Here is a 15,756-nt window from a genome sequence, read left to right on the forward strand (position 1 = left end):
GTCTTCAAAATGCGTTCAGTGTTACTATGGCACCCAAGACGCTATTAAAGTCCTGGTTGCCATAGTAGGAGCGGGGGAGCAGTATACTTACAGTCCGTGCGGCTCAGTGGGCGCTCCAGAATGATGTCAGAGCGCCCCATGCACATGGATGACGTGTCCATGCGATCACGTGATCCATGCGCTTGGGGCGCCCTTACGTCACTCTGGAGCGCCCCGGGAGCCGCACGGACGGTAAGTATGCTGCTCCCACGCTACACTTTACCATGGCTGCCAGGACTTTAGCGTCCCGGCAGCCATGGTAACCATTCAGAAAAAGCTAAACGTCGGATGCGGCAATGCGCCGAAACGACGTTTAGCTTAAGGCTGGATCCGGATCAATGCCTTTCAATGGGCATTAATTCCGGATCCGGCCTTGCGGCAAGTCTTCAGGATTTTTGGCCAAAGCAAAAAGCGCAGCATGCTGCGGTATTTTCTCCGGCCAAAAAACGTTCCGTTCCGGAACTGAAGACATCCTGATGCATCCTGAACGGATTTCACTCCATTCAGAATGCATTGGGATAATCCTGATCAGGATTCTTCCGGCATAGAGCCCCGACGACGGAACTCTATGCCGGAAGAAAAGAACGCAGGTGTGAAAGAGCCCTAACAAACAAATGTGAAACAACTGAAAATATGTCATATTCTAGGTTCTTCAAGGTAGCCACCTTTTGCTTTGATTACTGCTTTGCACACTCTTGGCATTCACTTGATGAGCTTCAAGAGGTAGTCCCCTGAAATGGTTTTCACTTCACAGGTGTGCCCTGTCAGGTTTAATAAGTGGGATTTCTTGCCTTATAAATGGGGTTGGGACCATCAGTTGCGTTGAGGAGAAGTCAGGTGGATACACAGCTGATAGTCCTACTGAATAGACTGTTAGAATTTGTATTATGGCAAGAAAAAAGCAGCTAAGTAAAGAAAAACGAGTGGCCATCATTACTTTAAGAATTGAAGGTCAGTCAGCCGAAAAATTGGGAAAACTTTGAAAGTAAGGGCTATTTGACCATGAAGGAGAGTGATGGGGTGCTGCGCCAGATGACCTGGCCTCCACAGTCACTGGACCTGAACCCAATCGAGATGGTTTGGGGTGAGCTGGACCGCAGAGTGAAGGCAAAAGGGCCAACAAGTGCTAAGCATCTCTGGGAACTCCTTCAAGACTGTTGGAAGACCATTTCAGGGGACTACCTCTTGAAGCTCATCAAGAGAATGCCAAAAGTGTGCAAAGCAGTAATCAAAGCAAAAGGTGGCTACTTTGAAGAACCTAGAATATGACATATTTTCAGTTGTTTCACACTTGTTTGTTATGTATATAATTCCACATGTGTTAATTCATAGTTTTGATGCCTTCACAGTTATGAAAATAAAGAAAACTCTTTGAATGAGAAGGTATGTCCAAACTTTTGGTCTGTACTGTACGTAGTAGAAAATAATAGACTGTAAACTTTGTATTGTTTTAATAAATGTATTTAATCAAAATACAGTATATAGAGTTTTCAGTCGCCGCCACTATAGTTTAGTACAGACACGCAGTTGAGGAAGGTAAATGAACAGAGAGATAGAGATAGGAAGTAGGCGGAGTCAGTAGTAATTGCCTATTTATTAATATGAATTATTAATATTAAATTCCAAATATTAATAATTGATATGTCCTATAACAGGGGCACTGGAGGGGGCTCTATTACTAATGAAGGGAATTATTATTGGTGGGGCTTTGAGGAGCACAATTACTAAAGGGGGAACTATTTCTTTGGCACTATTATTTCTTCTGGATAGTATTTGGGGGTATTAGGGAACACAGAGAACAGCAGGATAATACTTGTGGGACTTGAGGATGGGGAGAATGATAAAAAAGTGAGGAACCTAAGATGTCTATGTGTTAATCTCTGCAGAGATGAGGCATGGCTGAAATAAATGTCTAGGAGAAGATGAAATATCTTGGCAAAAGACAACTTTTCCCATTTTTTTTATACAAAGTTGGCATTTGACCAAGATATTTATCTCACCCAGCATGGGTATATGTAAAATGACACCCCAAAACACATTGCCCAACTTCTCCTGAGTACGGCGATACCACATGTGTGACACTTTTTTGAAGCCTAGGTGGGCAAAGGGTCCCACATTCCAAAGAGCACCTTTCGGATTTCACCGGCCATTTTTTACAGATTCTGATTTCAAACTACTTACCACACATTATGGCCCCTAGAATGCCAGGGCAGTATAACTACCCCACAAGTGACCCCATTTTGGAAAGAAGATACCCGAAGGTATTCCGTGAGGGGCATGGCGAGTTCCTAGAATTTTTTATTTTTTGTCACAAGTTAGCGGAAAATGATGATTTTTTTTTTTTTCTTACAAAGTCTCATATTCCACTAACTCGTGACAAAAAATAAAAACTTCCATGAACTCACTATGCCCATCACGAAATACCTGGGGGTGTCTTCTTTCCAAAATGGGGTCACTTGTGGGGTAGTTATACTGCCCTGGCATTTTAGGGGCCCGAATGCGTGAGAAGTAGTTTGAAATCAAAATCTGTAAAAAATGGCCGGTGAATTCCGAAAGGTGCTCTTTGGAATGTGGGCCCCTTTGCCCACCTAGGCTGCAAAAAAGTGTCACACATCTGGTATTGCCGTACTCAGGAGAAGTTGGGCAATGTGTTTTGGGGTGTCATTTTACATATACCCATGCTGGCAGTATAACTACCCCACAAGTGACCCCATTTTGGAAAGAAGACACCCCAAGGTATTTCGTGATGGGCATAGTGAGTTCATGGAAGTTTTTATTTTTTGTCACAAGTTAGTGGAATATGAGACTTTGTAAGAAAAAAAATAAAATAAAATAAATCATAATTTTTCCGCTAACTTGCGACAAAAAATAAAAAATTCTAGGAACTCGCCATGCCCCTCACGAAATACCTTGGGGTGTCTTCTTTCCAAAATGGGGTCACTTGTGGGGTAGTTATACTGCCCTGGCATTCTAGGGGCCCTAATGTGTGGTAAGTAGGTAAATGACCTGTGAAATCCTAAAGGTGCTCTTTGGAATGTGGGCCCCTTTGCCCACCTAGGCTGCAAAAAAGTGTCACACATGTGGTATCGCCGTACTCAGGAGAAGTAGGGCAATGTGTTTTGGGGTGTCTTTTTACATATACTCATGCTGGGTGAGAGAAATATCTCGGCAAAAGACAACTTTTCCCATTTTTTATACAAAGTTGGCATTTGACCAAGATATTTATCTCAGCCAGCATGGGTATATGTAAAATGACACCCCAAAACACATTGCCCAACTTCTCCTGAGTATGGCAATACCAGATGTGTGACACTTTTTTGCAGCCTAGATGCGCAAAGGGGCCCACATTCCTTTTATGAGGGCATTTTTAGACATTTGGATCCCAGACTTCTTCTCACGCTTTAGGGCCCCTAAAATGCCAGGGCAGTATAAATACCCCACATGTGACCCCATTTTGGAAAGAAGACACCCCAAAGTATTCAATGAGGGGCATGGCGAGTTCATAGAATTTTTTTTTTTTGGCACAAGTTAGCAGAAATAGATTTTTTATTTTTTTTTCTCACAAAGTATCCCTTTCCGCTAACTTGGGACAAAAATGTCAATCTTTCATGGACTCAATATGCCCCTCACGGAATACCTTGGGGTGTCCTCCTTCCGAAATGGGGTCACATGTGGGGTATTTATACTGCCCAGGCATTCTAGGGGCCCTAAAGCGTGAGAAGAAGTCTGGAATATAAATGTCTAAAAAAATTTACGCATTTGGATTCCGTGAGGGGTATGGTGAGTTCATGTGAGATTTTATTTTTTGACACAAGTTAGTGGAATATAAGACTTTGTAAGAAAAAAAAAAATAAATTACCGCTAACTTGGGCCAAAAAAATGTCTGAATGGAGCCTTACAGGGGGTGATCAATGACAGGGGGGTGATCAATGACAGGGGGGTGATCAATGACAGGAGGGTGATCAGGGAGTCTATATGGGGTGATCACCCCCCTGTCATTGATCACCCCCCTATAAGGCTCCATTCAGATGTCCGTATGTGTTTTGCGGATCCGATCCATGTATCCGTGGATCCGTAAAAAACATACGGACATCTGAATGCAGCCTTACAGGGGGGTGATCAATGACAGGGGGGTGATCAATGACAGGGGGGTGATCAGGGAGTCTATATGGGGTGATCACCCCCCTGTCATTGATCACCCCCCTGTAAGGCTCCATTCAGAGGTCCGTATGTGTTTTGCGGATCCGATCCATGTATCCGTGGATCCGTAAAAAACATACGGACATCTGAATGGAGCCTTACAGGGGGGTGATCAATGACAGGGGGGTGATCAATGACAGGGGGGTGATCAGGGAGTCTATATGGGGTGATCACCCCCCTGTCATTGATCACCCCCCTATAAGGCTCCATTTAGATGTCCGTATGTGTTTTGCGGATCCACTCCATGTATCCGTGGATCCGTAAAAAACATACGGACATCTGAATGGAGCCTTACAGGGGGGTGATCAATGACAGGGGGGTGATCAATGACAGGGGGGTGATCAGGGAGTCTATATGGGGTGATCACCCCCCTGTAAGGCTCTATTCAGACGTCCGTATGTGTTTTGCGGATCCGATCCATGTATCCGTGGATCCGTAAAAAACATACGGACATCTGAATGGAGCCTTACAGGGGGGTGATCAATGACAGGGGGGTAATCAATGACAGGGGGGTGATCAGGGAGTCTATATGGGGTGATCACCCCCTTGTAAGGCTCCATTCAGACGTCCGTATGTGTTTTGCGGATCCGATCCATGTATTCGTGGATCCGTAAGAAACATACGGACGTCTGAATGGAGCCTTAAAGGGGAGTGATCAATGACAGGGGGGTGATCAATGACAGGGGGGTGATCAGGGAGTCTATATGGGGTGATCACCCCCGTCATTGATCACCCCCCTGTAAGGCTCCATTCAGACGTCCGTATGTGTTTTGCGGATCCGATCCATGTATCAGTGGATCCGTAAAAATCATACGGAAGTCTGAATGGAGCCTTACAGGGGGGTGATCAATGACAGGGGGGTGATCATGGAGTCTATATGGGGTGATCAGGGGTGATCAGGGGTTAATAAGCGGTTAATAAGTGACAGGGGGGGGGTGTAGTGTAGTGGTGTTTGATGCTGCATATTACTGAGCTGCCTGTGTCCTCTGGTGGTCGATCCAAACAAAAGGGACCACCAGAGGACCAGGTATATTAGATGCTGTTATCAAAACAGCGTCTAATATACCTTTTAGGGGTTAAAAAAATCTCATCTCCAGCCTGCCAGCGAACGATCGCCGCTGGCAGGCTGGAGATCCACTCGCTTACCTTCTGATCCTGTGAACGCGCGCGCCTGTGTGCGCGCGTTCACAGGAAATCTCGCGTCTCGCGAGATGACGCATATATGCGTGACTGTGCGCAGGGCTGCCGCCTCCGGAACGCGATCCTGCGTTAGGCGGTCCGGAGGCGGTTAAATAGCTCTCCACCCCAGTGCTCTGAGCGGATTATATTATTCACTTAGGTCTTGGAAGCTGGAGAGGAAGGTAGTCTGTTCTAGCGCAGAGAGATAAGTGTGGTTTCTTGTTTGATTGTTTGGTGTCATCTTCCCCATCCAGGTTCTGTGCGAGCAGGCTGCTCCTATTTCCCCTCTTCACTATCTCAGGGAATTTAGGGTGTTTCAGTCCAGGCACGGGGACACTTCATACCTACCACAAAGGTATGCATGTGGGCTGAGCAGTGCAGGGAGAGAGGTCAGGGATAAGTTAGGAGGTGACCCTTCCCCTGCCTCTCGCCTAGAGCCTGGTTGGTGGTTTAACTGTTAGTCTTTGTGCACGTCCGCCGTGACACCTGTATGTTTGATAGTGTCTATGCAGCAAGTAAAGCAATTAAGGCTACTTTCACACTTGCGGCAGCAGGGTTTGGCAGGCTGTTCCAGTGGGGGAACAGCCTGCCGGATCCGTGCTAACACTAGCCCACCATGCCATCGGAAGTCTGCTCCGGCCCCAATCACTATAATGCCTGCTGGACCCTGCTACCGCAATTGTGAAAGTAGCCTAAAATGTCTTTAGTGCTAGTGCGAGTGGTGGGGTGTCGACTGGAGCCGTATGCATTGGGGCTTGGGCCCTGGATCTTTTGAGACCCCAGCAATGCCCCTGATTGGTGGTGTTTTATAATTTTTATAAATGTTTTAATTAATTTTTTGACATTTCTTTTAATTGCTGATTTCTCCTGTAACAGAGGCCAACATATTAGCCCAAGCTAAGGGGGATACTGCTTCTGCAGATGCATGATGTCCTTGCAACTGCTAAGGCTACTTTCACATCTTCATTTTTGCTGGATCCGTCATGGATCAGCAAAAACGCTTCTGTCATGATAATACAGCCTTCTGCATCCATTACGAACGGATCCGATTGTATTATCTCTAAAATAGCCACGACGGATCCGTCTCTAAAACCATTGTAAGACGGATCTTTTTTTTTTGTGTCAGAGAAAACGAATCTGTCACAATTGTGAGTCATGACGGATCCGTCTTGCTCTGCATCCCAGGACGCACTCAAAAGCTCTGCTTGCAGTGTTTTTGTGTGCGTCATTGGAACACAATGAAACGGAACGGAATGCATTTTGGTGCACTCTGTTCCCTTCAGTTCAGTTTTGTCCCCATTGACAATGAATGGGGACAAAACTGAAGCGTTTTCCCCACTTTTGAGATCCTATGACGGATCTCAATAGTTCAAAGTGAAAGCGCAGATGTGAAAGTATCCTAACTCTGCAAGGACACTCAGAAATGTCCTTGTGGAGTTAAATGCAACCCCCCCCCCCCAGATGTATATAAATGGGCAGTCAACAACTGGTTAACATTGCCCAGTTTAATGAAGGCATTCTTACGCGATCATCAAGACAATTAACGCGATCATCTAGTTCAAGTAGAATTGCCTCTCCACTCATTTTAACAGTCCCCGCAGGGGATTACAATAGAGTAATATGACAATATATGGTAAGATTACAATATAGTCACATACAGCATGCAAAGAGCATGTAGTATTGAACATGGTAAACAACTAATTAGAATGCGATCAGTCATATTCCAGAGATATGTGTCCTTGTCTTCTTGGAATGTTGAGGTGTTGATGGTAGGCTCGACGGGTCCTCAAGATATGAGGTCTTCTTGTTAAAAAAGTTTTTATGCGTATATAAGTAGAATTTTCTCAAGCACAACAGAATATATTATTAATATGAATGAAATACGATTACAGGCAGGCAGGGTATCAAAAATAATTTATTTCTTTAACGTTTTTCACCATTTTGATGATTACATTATCACACATATGTATTTCTCATTGATTTATTAGCTAACTATCTAACCTACCTGTCTAGAAAAGGCCCCTTAGACTGCCTGTACTGCATGAAGTATACAGATAAGCTGCATAGATCATGGGATGTTAGACATCCATTCCTGGCCGCCTCATAGTAGCCATTTCATCTGAATATTCACACATCATTATGGACTTGTTGACAACACACACACACACACACACACACATAATTATCTACCTAAAAGGATGACGACAGCCAGCCAGAGGTGCATCCCAACACAAGGACCACCCCGGAGTAATCCCCGGTGAAATCACGCTTTTAGGGCATTGACTCTTCTTGTAGGAGTGGTGCTCAAACTGCTAGGGTGCATCTGTGGGACCCTCTTTCAGAGATGATGTCCTCCACCCAACTCTCAAAAAGCTGAGGGGTCTTCAGGAGAGGTGGGCAGTCGAGCTGGGCTATCAGACGGTCAACTCTGTAGCTGTGATGTCATCCTTCCTACAAAATGGACATGTCCACACCCTTAACTAGAATTATAACATATTAATCTTTTCCAGGTAATTATTGAATGTTATATCAATAAAGATATGCAGGAAAGTGGAAAGAAACCAGACATGAGCCAAAACCCTGATAATGATTGATGCTAGAAATCAGAGTTACTTCTTTCCTTTCACATTTTCTCCTATTTTGATCATTACATTATCACTCATATATGCATTTCTCATTGATTTATTAGCTAACTATCTGTCCTAGCTGTTTAGAAAAGGCCCCTTAAATTGCATGTACTGCATGAAGTATCTAGATAAGCTGTATACATCATGTGATATTAGATATCCCTTCCTGACCACCTCATAGTTGCTATTTCATCTGAACATTCCCACTTCTTTATGGGGTTATTGACAGCACTTACTTCATTATCTACCTAAAAGGATGACGAAACAGCCAGCCAGAGGTGCATCCCAACACAAGGACCACCCCGGAGTAATCCCCGGTGAAATCACGCTTTTAGGGCATTGACTCTTCTTGTAGGAGTGGTGCTCAAACTGCTAGGGTGCATCTGTGAGACCCTCTTTCAGAGATGATGTCCTCCACCCAACTCTCAAAAAGCTGAGGGGTCTTCAGGAGAGGTGGGCAGTCGAGCTGGGCTATCAGACGGTCAACTCTGTAGCTGTGATGTCATCCTTCCTACAAAATGGACATGTCCACACCCTTAACTAGAATTATAACATATTAATCTTTTCCAGGTAATCATTGAATGTTATATCAATAAAGAGAAGCAGGAAAGTGGAAAGAAACCAGACATGAGCCAAAACCCTGATAATGATTGATGCTAGAAATCAGAGTTACTTCTTTCCTTTCACATTTTCTCCTATTTTGATCATTACATTATCACTCATATATGCATTTCTCATTGATTTATTAGCTAACTATCTGTCCTAGCTGTTTAGAAAAGGCCCCTTAAATTGCATGTACTGCATGAAGTATCTAGATAAGCTGTATACATCATGTGATATTAGATATCCCTTCCTGACCACCTCATAGTTGTCATTTCATCTGAACATTCCCACTTCTTTATGGGGTTATTGACAGCACTTACTTCATTATCTACCTAAAAGGATGACGACAGCCAGCCAGAGGTGCATCCCAACACAAGGACCACCCCGGAGTAATCCCCGGTGAAATCACGCTTTTAGGGCATTGACTCTTCTTGTAGGAGTGGTGCTCAAACTGCTAGGGTGCATCTGTGGGACCCTCTTTCAGAGATGATGTCCTCCACCCAACTCTCAAAAAGCTGAGGGGTCTTCAGGAGAGGTGGGCAGTCGAGCTGGGCTATCAGACGGTCAACTCTGTAGCTGTGATGTCATCCTTCCTACAAAATGGACATATCCACGCCCTCAACTAGGAATATAACATATTAATCATTTACAGGCAATAATTGAATGTTATATCAATAGAGGAGAAGCAGGAAAGTGGAAAGAAACCAGACATGTACCAAAACCCTGATAATGATTGATACAAGAAATCAGAGTTAATTTTTTCCTGCCACATTTTCTCCTCTTTTGATCATTACATTATCACTCATATATGCATTTCTCATTGATTTATTAGCTAACTATCTGTCCTAGCTGTCTAGAAAAGGCCTCTTAAATTGAATGTACTGCATAAAGTATCTAGATAAGCTGTATACATCATGGAATGTTAGATATCCCCTTCCTGACCACCTCATAGTTGCTATTTCATCTGAACATTCCCGCTTCTTTATGGGGTTATTGACAGCACTCACTTCATTATCTACCTAAAAGGATGACGACAGCCAGCCAGAGGTGCATCCTAACACAAGGACCACCCTGGAGTAATCCCCGGTGAAATCACGCTTTTAGGGCATTGACTCTTCTTGTAAGAGTGGTGCTCAAACTGCTAGGGTGCATCTGTGGGACCCTCTTTCAGAGATGATGTCCTCCACCCAACTCTCAAAAAGCTGAGGGGTCTTCAGGAGAGGTGGGCAGTCGAGCTGGGCTATCAGACGGTCAACTCTGTAGCTGTGATGTCATCCTTCCTACAAAATGGACATATCCACGCCCTCAACTAGGAATATAACATATTAATCATTTATAGGCAATAATTGAATGTTATATCAATAGAGGAGAAGCAGGAAAGTGGAAAGAAACCAGACATGAACCAAAACTCTGATAATGATTGATACAAGAAATCAGAGTTAATTCTTTCCTGCCACATTTTTTCCTCTTTTGATTATTACATTATCACTCATATATGCATTTCTCATTTGTTAGCTAACTATCTTTCCTACCTGTCCATAAATGGCCACTTAGACTTCCCGTACTGCATGAAGTATCCAGATAAGCTGCATAGATCATGGGATGTTAGACATCCATTCCTGTTTGTCTGATAGTAGCCATTTAATCTAAACATTCACAAATCTTTATGGGGTTATTGACAGCACACACCTACATCATTATCTTATAGAATGATGATAGTCAGCCAGAGGTGTATCCCAACACAAGTACCATCCTGGAGTAATTCCCTAGTGAAATCACTCAGGGCATTGACTCTTGTAGGAGTGGTGCTCAAACTGCTAGGATGCATCTGTGGGACCCTCTTTCAGAGATGATGTCCTCCACTCGACTGAGGGGGTCTTCAGGAGAGGTGGGCAGTCGAGCTAGGCTATCAGATGGTCAACTCTGTAGCTGTGATGTCATCCTTCCTACAAAATGGACATGTGCACACCTGCAAGGAAGAATACAAGATATAAATAATTTCCAGGCAATTGTGGAGGCAATAGAGGAGAAATATAAAATTTGATGTAAACTAGAAATAAACAAAAACCCTGATAACGATTGATGCAAGAAATTATTTCAACTTCTAGAACAATGGTCTACGACCTCTGGCTCAGCAAGTGCTGCTGTAGAAATACAACTCCCATCATCCCATAATAGCCAGCAACTGTCAGAACATGTTTGGAGTTGTTTTCCACTCACTAAACATCTCAGGGGAAATTTATCAAGAGCAGGGGGGATGCATTTAATTTATCATGAAGTTCATACCTGGTTACAAATTAAGTGCATCCTCTGACAGTCTATGCACCCTGAATGAATTCTTGACCAGCTCACAGCTGCCATAGATTTCGGTCATCATGTACAGCAGAAAACTGGCATACATCAAGTAAATCTTCTGGGGCTGATGTCTAAGCCCACCCCTTTCAAAAAATGGAAAGGCTGGCAGTAAAACGCCATTTACAAACATTTTAAACAGAATTTGCAACTTTTGTTTATCAGTTTTCTGGTGTACAGGAATGATACATCTCTCCTTGTGCTATGAACTACCAAAAGCAGTGGACTTAATAATTAGGCTACTTTCACACTCGCGTTTGGTGCGGATCCGTCATGGATCTGCACAGATGGATCCGTTCCGATAATACAACCGTCTGCATCCGTTCTGAACGGATCTGTTTGTATTATCTTTAACATAGCCAAGACGGATCCGTCTTGAACACCATTGAAATTCAATGGAGGACGGATCAGTTTTCTATTGTGCCAGATTGTGTCATAAAAAACGGATCCGTCCCCATTGACTTACATTGTGGCTCAGTCTCGTCAGACGGACACCAAGGCGGAATGGAGATGGACTGAAGGCAAACTGAGGCATACTGATGAATTCTGATCTGATCCTTTTCCATTTAGAATGCATTAGTGCAAAACTGATCAGTTTTGGACCGTTTGTGAGAGCCCTGAACTGATCTCACAAACGGAAAGCCAAAACGCCAGTTTCAAAGTAGCCTTAGGCCTCTTTCACACGGGCGTTGTGGGAAAAGGTGTGGGTGCGTTGCGGGAACACCCGCGATTTTTCCGCGCGAGTGCAAAACATTGTAATGCGTTTTGCACTCGCGTGAGAAAAATCACGCATGTTTGGTACCCAAACCCGAACTTCTTCACAGAAGTTCGGGCTTGGGATCGGTGTTCTGTAGATTGTATTATTTTCCCTTATAACATGGTTATAAGAGAAAATAATAGAATTCTGAATACAGAATGCTTAGTAGGTGATCAATTGAGGGTTAAAAAAAAAAAAAAAAAGTAACTCACCTTCTCCTCTTGTTCGCGTAGTTCCCGGTCTTTACTTCTATGAGTTGTGGGCTAAAGGACCTTTGGTGACGTCAGATCACATGCTCCAATCACATGGTACATCACTGTGGTGATGGACCATGTGATTGGAGCATGTGATCTGACGTCACCAAAGGTCCTTTAGCCCACAACTCATAGAAGTAAAGACCGGGAACTACGCGAACAAGAGGAGAAGGTGAGTTAATTTTTTTATTTTTTTAACCCCTCCAGCACTGTTTTACTATGCATTCTGTATTCAGAATGCTATTATTTTCCCTTATAACCATGTTATAAGGGAAAATAATACAATGAATAGACTGTCACCTAGCAACCATGCGTGAAAATCGCACCGCATCCGCACTTGCTTGCGGATGCTTGCGATTTTCACGCAACTCCATTCACTTCTATGGGGCCTGCGTTGCGTGAAAAACGCAGAATATAGTGCATGCTTCGATTTTCACGCAACGCATAAGTGATGCCTGAAAATCACCGCTCATCTGAACAGCCCCATAGAAATGAATGGGTCGGTATTCAGTGCGGGTGCAATGCGTTCACCTCACGCATCGCATCCGCGCGGAATACTCGCCCGTGTGAAAGGGGCCTTAATCATCGCATCTCCTTACCTTGGTGTTATCATGGTTGCTGTTGTTTGTGTGACCAGGGACAGTGACCAGTGAAATAGGGGGAACATTGACCAGTAAGATAGAGCAGCATCCAGGAAGATAGGGAAGATAGTAAGCAGTAAGATAGGACAGAGACCAGTAAGATAGGATGAATAATAACCAGTAAGATAGGGTAATGACCAGTAAGACAGGACAGTGGAAATGTCAGACTATTAAGATCACGGATACATACGATAATGGGCGATACAGTAATTAATAATGGGTAAATTGGGAGAGTCACCTACAATAAATATCATCCATAACCCCAATTGTAGTATCAAAAAAATGATTTTACTAATTCATGACCATACCCAAAAACAGGACATTGAGATAACCCATAATTCCCAACATATCTTCTTTGGTGTTCTATATCATTAATTAATTGAAGATAGGACAGTTAGCAGTAAAATAGGGCGGATAGAGACCAGTAAGGTAGGGTAATAACCAGTAAGTTAGGACAGTGACCAGTAATATATGGAAGTGAATTGTAAGATAAGGCAGTGATCTATAAATTAGGGTGGGAAGTGACCAGTACGATAAAGGGGGCAGTAAATAGATGAACCAAAGGCACTTTCCAAATGGTCTGAAAGCTGGAACCTTATTGGCTGCTATGAACAAGCTCCGCTCGTCTTATGCAGTGCTTTAGATGAACCTCTTCATACACATAAATCATCCCATACAGTTCCCTGGTACAGTAATGATCCCCCTCCTGCAATGTCAGAACTTACCATGATCTAAAGAGGGGTCGCCGACTTCACTACAGACACACGGATGCTTCTCTCTTGCAGACAGAGGGGGATGTGATGCAGCAGAGCTGGGAGAGATCTTCCTCCTCCTGCAGCCGGTAACCAGGAATGACAGTTGGTAACAGCAATTATCATTCATGTCTCTGAGGGGAAGTGCTGATTGGTTGATCAGATTCTAATCCACCAATCAGCAGCTCTCTGTTCTCTACAGCCTGGGACTGGAGGAGCACACAACAGCCCGAGCCCTGAGTGCAGCACAACTGATGTGTGCGACTGTGAGTGGAGCAATTATTACCCCCAGAGCAAAGTGTTGGTAGGGTTGATGCAAATTAAATTTCCCATTAGTGTCCATACTTTTGCTCTTTTTCCCCTGAAATACTTAAACTTTTTTGTTTATAGCAGGGTACATATGGTTAAAGGAATTATTTTTTATTTATTTCACTATGCAGTAAATAAGCATTATTATTAATCCCACTAGATGGATTTCATCCGTTCCTGTTATTTTTCACCTTCCTGACAGAGCCTAGTTTTAAAAATCAGTAACTTTGGGATGCTTTAATTATCCAAGCCATTAAGAGACTCTTTTTCTATATTTTCTAAATTTTTATTTCTCTGCTTTTGTATTTAACTTTTTTTTGCGATATGTTTAATTTAATTCTGTATTTGAGATAAAAAGCAAAAAGAAAAGAAAAAAGAAGAATATCCAGGAGGCTCCTGACAAATGGAGAGATCTATTGCATGAGTTGGCAAATCTACTGGGCATCACGGAAGACTTCTGGCACTTCCCGTACTACAGTCCTCCATGAACCTGTGTGTGGGATCAGATGCAGCTCTGGCACCCAAATGTACACCGAGGGGGCAGTGCCATGTCATGAAAAGGATGTGTGGCCTATTAGAATTGGGCATGGTCTGCAGAAAGGGGCAGTGCATTGTGCCTGTGTATACTATGAAGGGGACATGGCAGACTCCAAGAAATCAAGCACTGATGGCCTCACCTAAGGAAAAGAAATCAGAATTAAAGTTGCAATGAAAACTTGCTCTGCTATATGGCTGCCCAACTGCGGTGCACAGTACATTACACACCGATCAGCCATAACATTGGAACCACATATCGTAGGTGAACTGAATAACATTATATTGTGTCAATATCAATTGTGGATTATACATATAAGGTGACAAGTGAACATTCAGTTCCTGAAGTTGATGTACTGGAAGCAGGAAAAAGCAGTCAGAGCACACTGTGCATTACAGCTTGCTGTATATGTAATTGGGACCCCAGACCTGACCTCTGAATTAATTCAGACCCAAACCAAGCCAAAAAATGTATTCTTACCTCTGACCAGAACCCTAAATTATTTCAGACCTCGTAGCAAACCCCTAAGTTAAAGGAGCTGTCATTCCTTCACTCCTTGTTCACTGAAAATGTGGCCGCTGGAGTCATCAGCTGATGTTCTCTCAACATCTCCAGAAAGCAGCTGATTTTGCTGGGGGAAGCCTCGACCATCCACATCCAGCCAGGTATTTCATTTCGGATGAATGGCTGTCCCTGTAATAGAAGGGTGACCTAAGTCTGACTGAGTCAGGGATGCTCATACAAAGCAGCTCTCAGTTTTAGCTCTTAGAGGAGAGTCCCAAGCCCAGTGGCGTAGCTATAGGGGTCGCAGCGGTCGCAATTGCGACCGGGCCCCTAAGTCAGGGGGGCCCACGGGGCCCCCCAGGAGATAATGAGTAAAGCCCTGGCCCGGGTAGTTTACAATACTTGTGCGCTGCAAGCGGCGCCGGCCCTAACCCCCAGGCGTTCCCATGGTGACGGGGACGCTTGCCTGGGGGTTAGAATATACCATCGGATCTGAGTTTTACGAGCTCAGTGAGATCGTAAAAACTCAAATCCGATGGTATATTCTAACCCACAGGCGTTCCCATGGTGACAGGGTCGCTTGCCTGGGGGTTAGAAAATACAGGGCCACGCCGCTCACAGCAGTATATTTATAAACTAATCAGTAACTACTTTAACTTTAATCATTGCTCATTGCTGAGCTCTTTACTTGGATTATTTGGATATCTTACTCTGTCTTAGCTCCGGTAATAGCAGGCAGTGCGGGGGGCGGTGCTCACTCACTGATGTCACGCGCCTGCGCCGCCTAGTGGGAGGAGCAGGCGCGTGACGTCAGTGAGTGAGCGCCGCCCCCCGCACTGCCTGCTGTTACCGGAGCTAAAACAGAGTAAGATATCCAAATCAGCAATGAGCAATGATTAAAGTTAAAGTAGTTACTGATTAGTTTATAAATATACTGCTGTGAGCGTCGGGGAGGGGGATCTGTGGATGGCACTGTAGAGGGATCTGTGGATGGCAGTGCCATC

Source organism: Bufo bufo, chromosome 5 (assembly GCF_905171765.1).
Source record: "Bufo bufo chromosome 5, aBufBuf1.1, whole genome shotgun sequence".
NCBI classification, from domain to species: domain Eukaryota; kingdom Metazoa; phylum Chordata; class Amphibia; order Anura; family Bufonidae; genus Bufo; species Bufo bufo.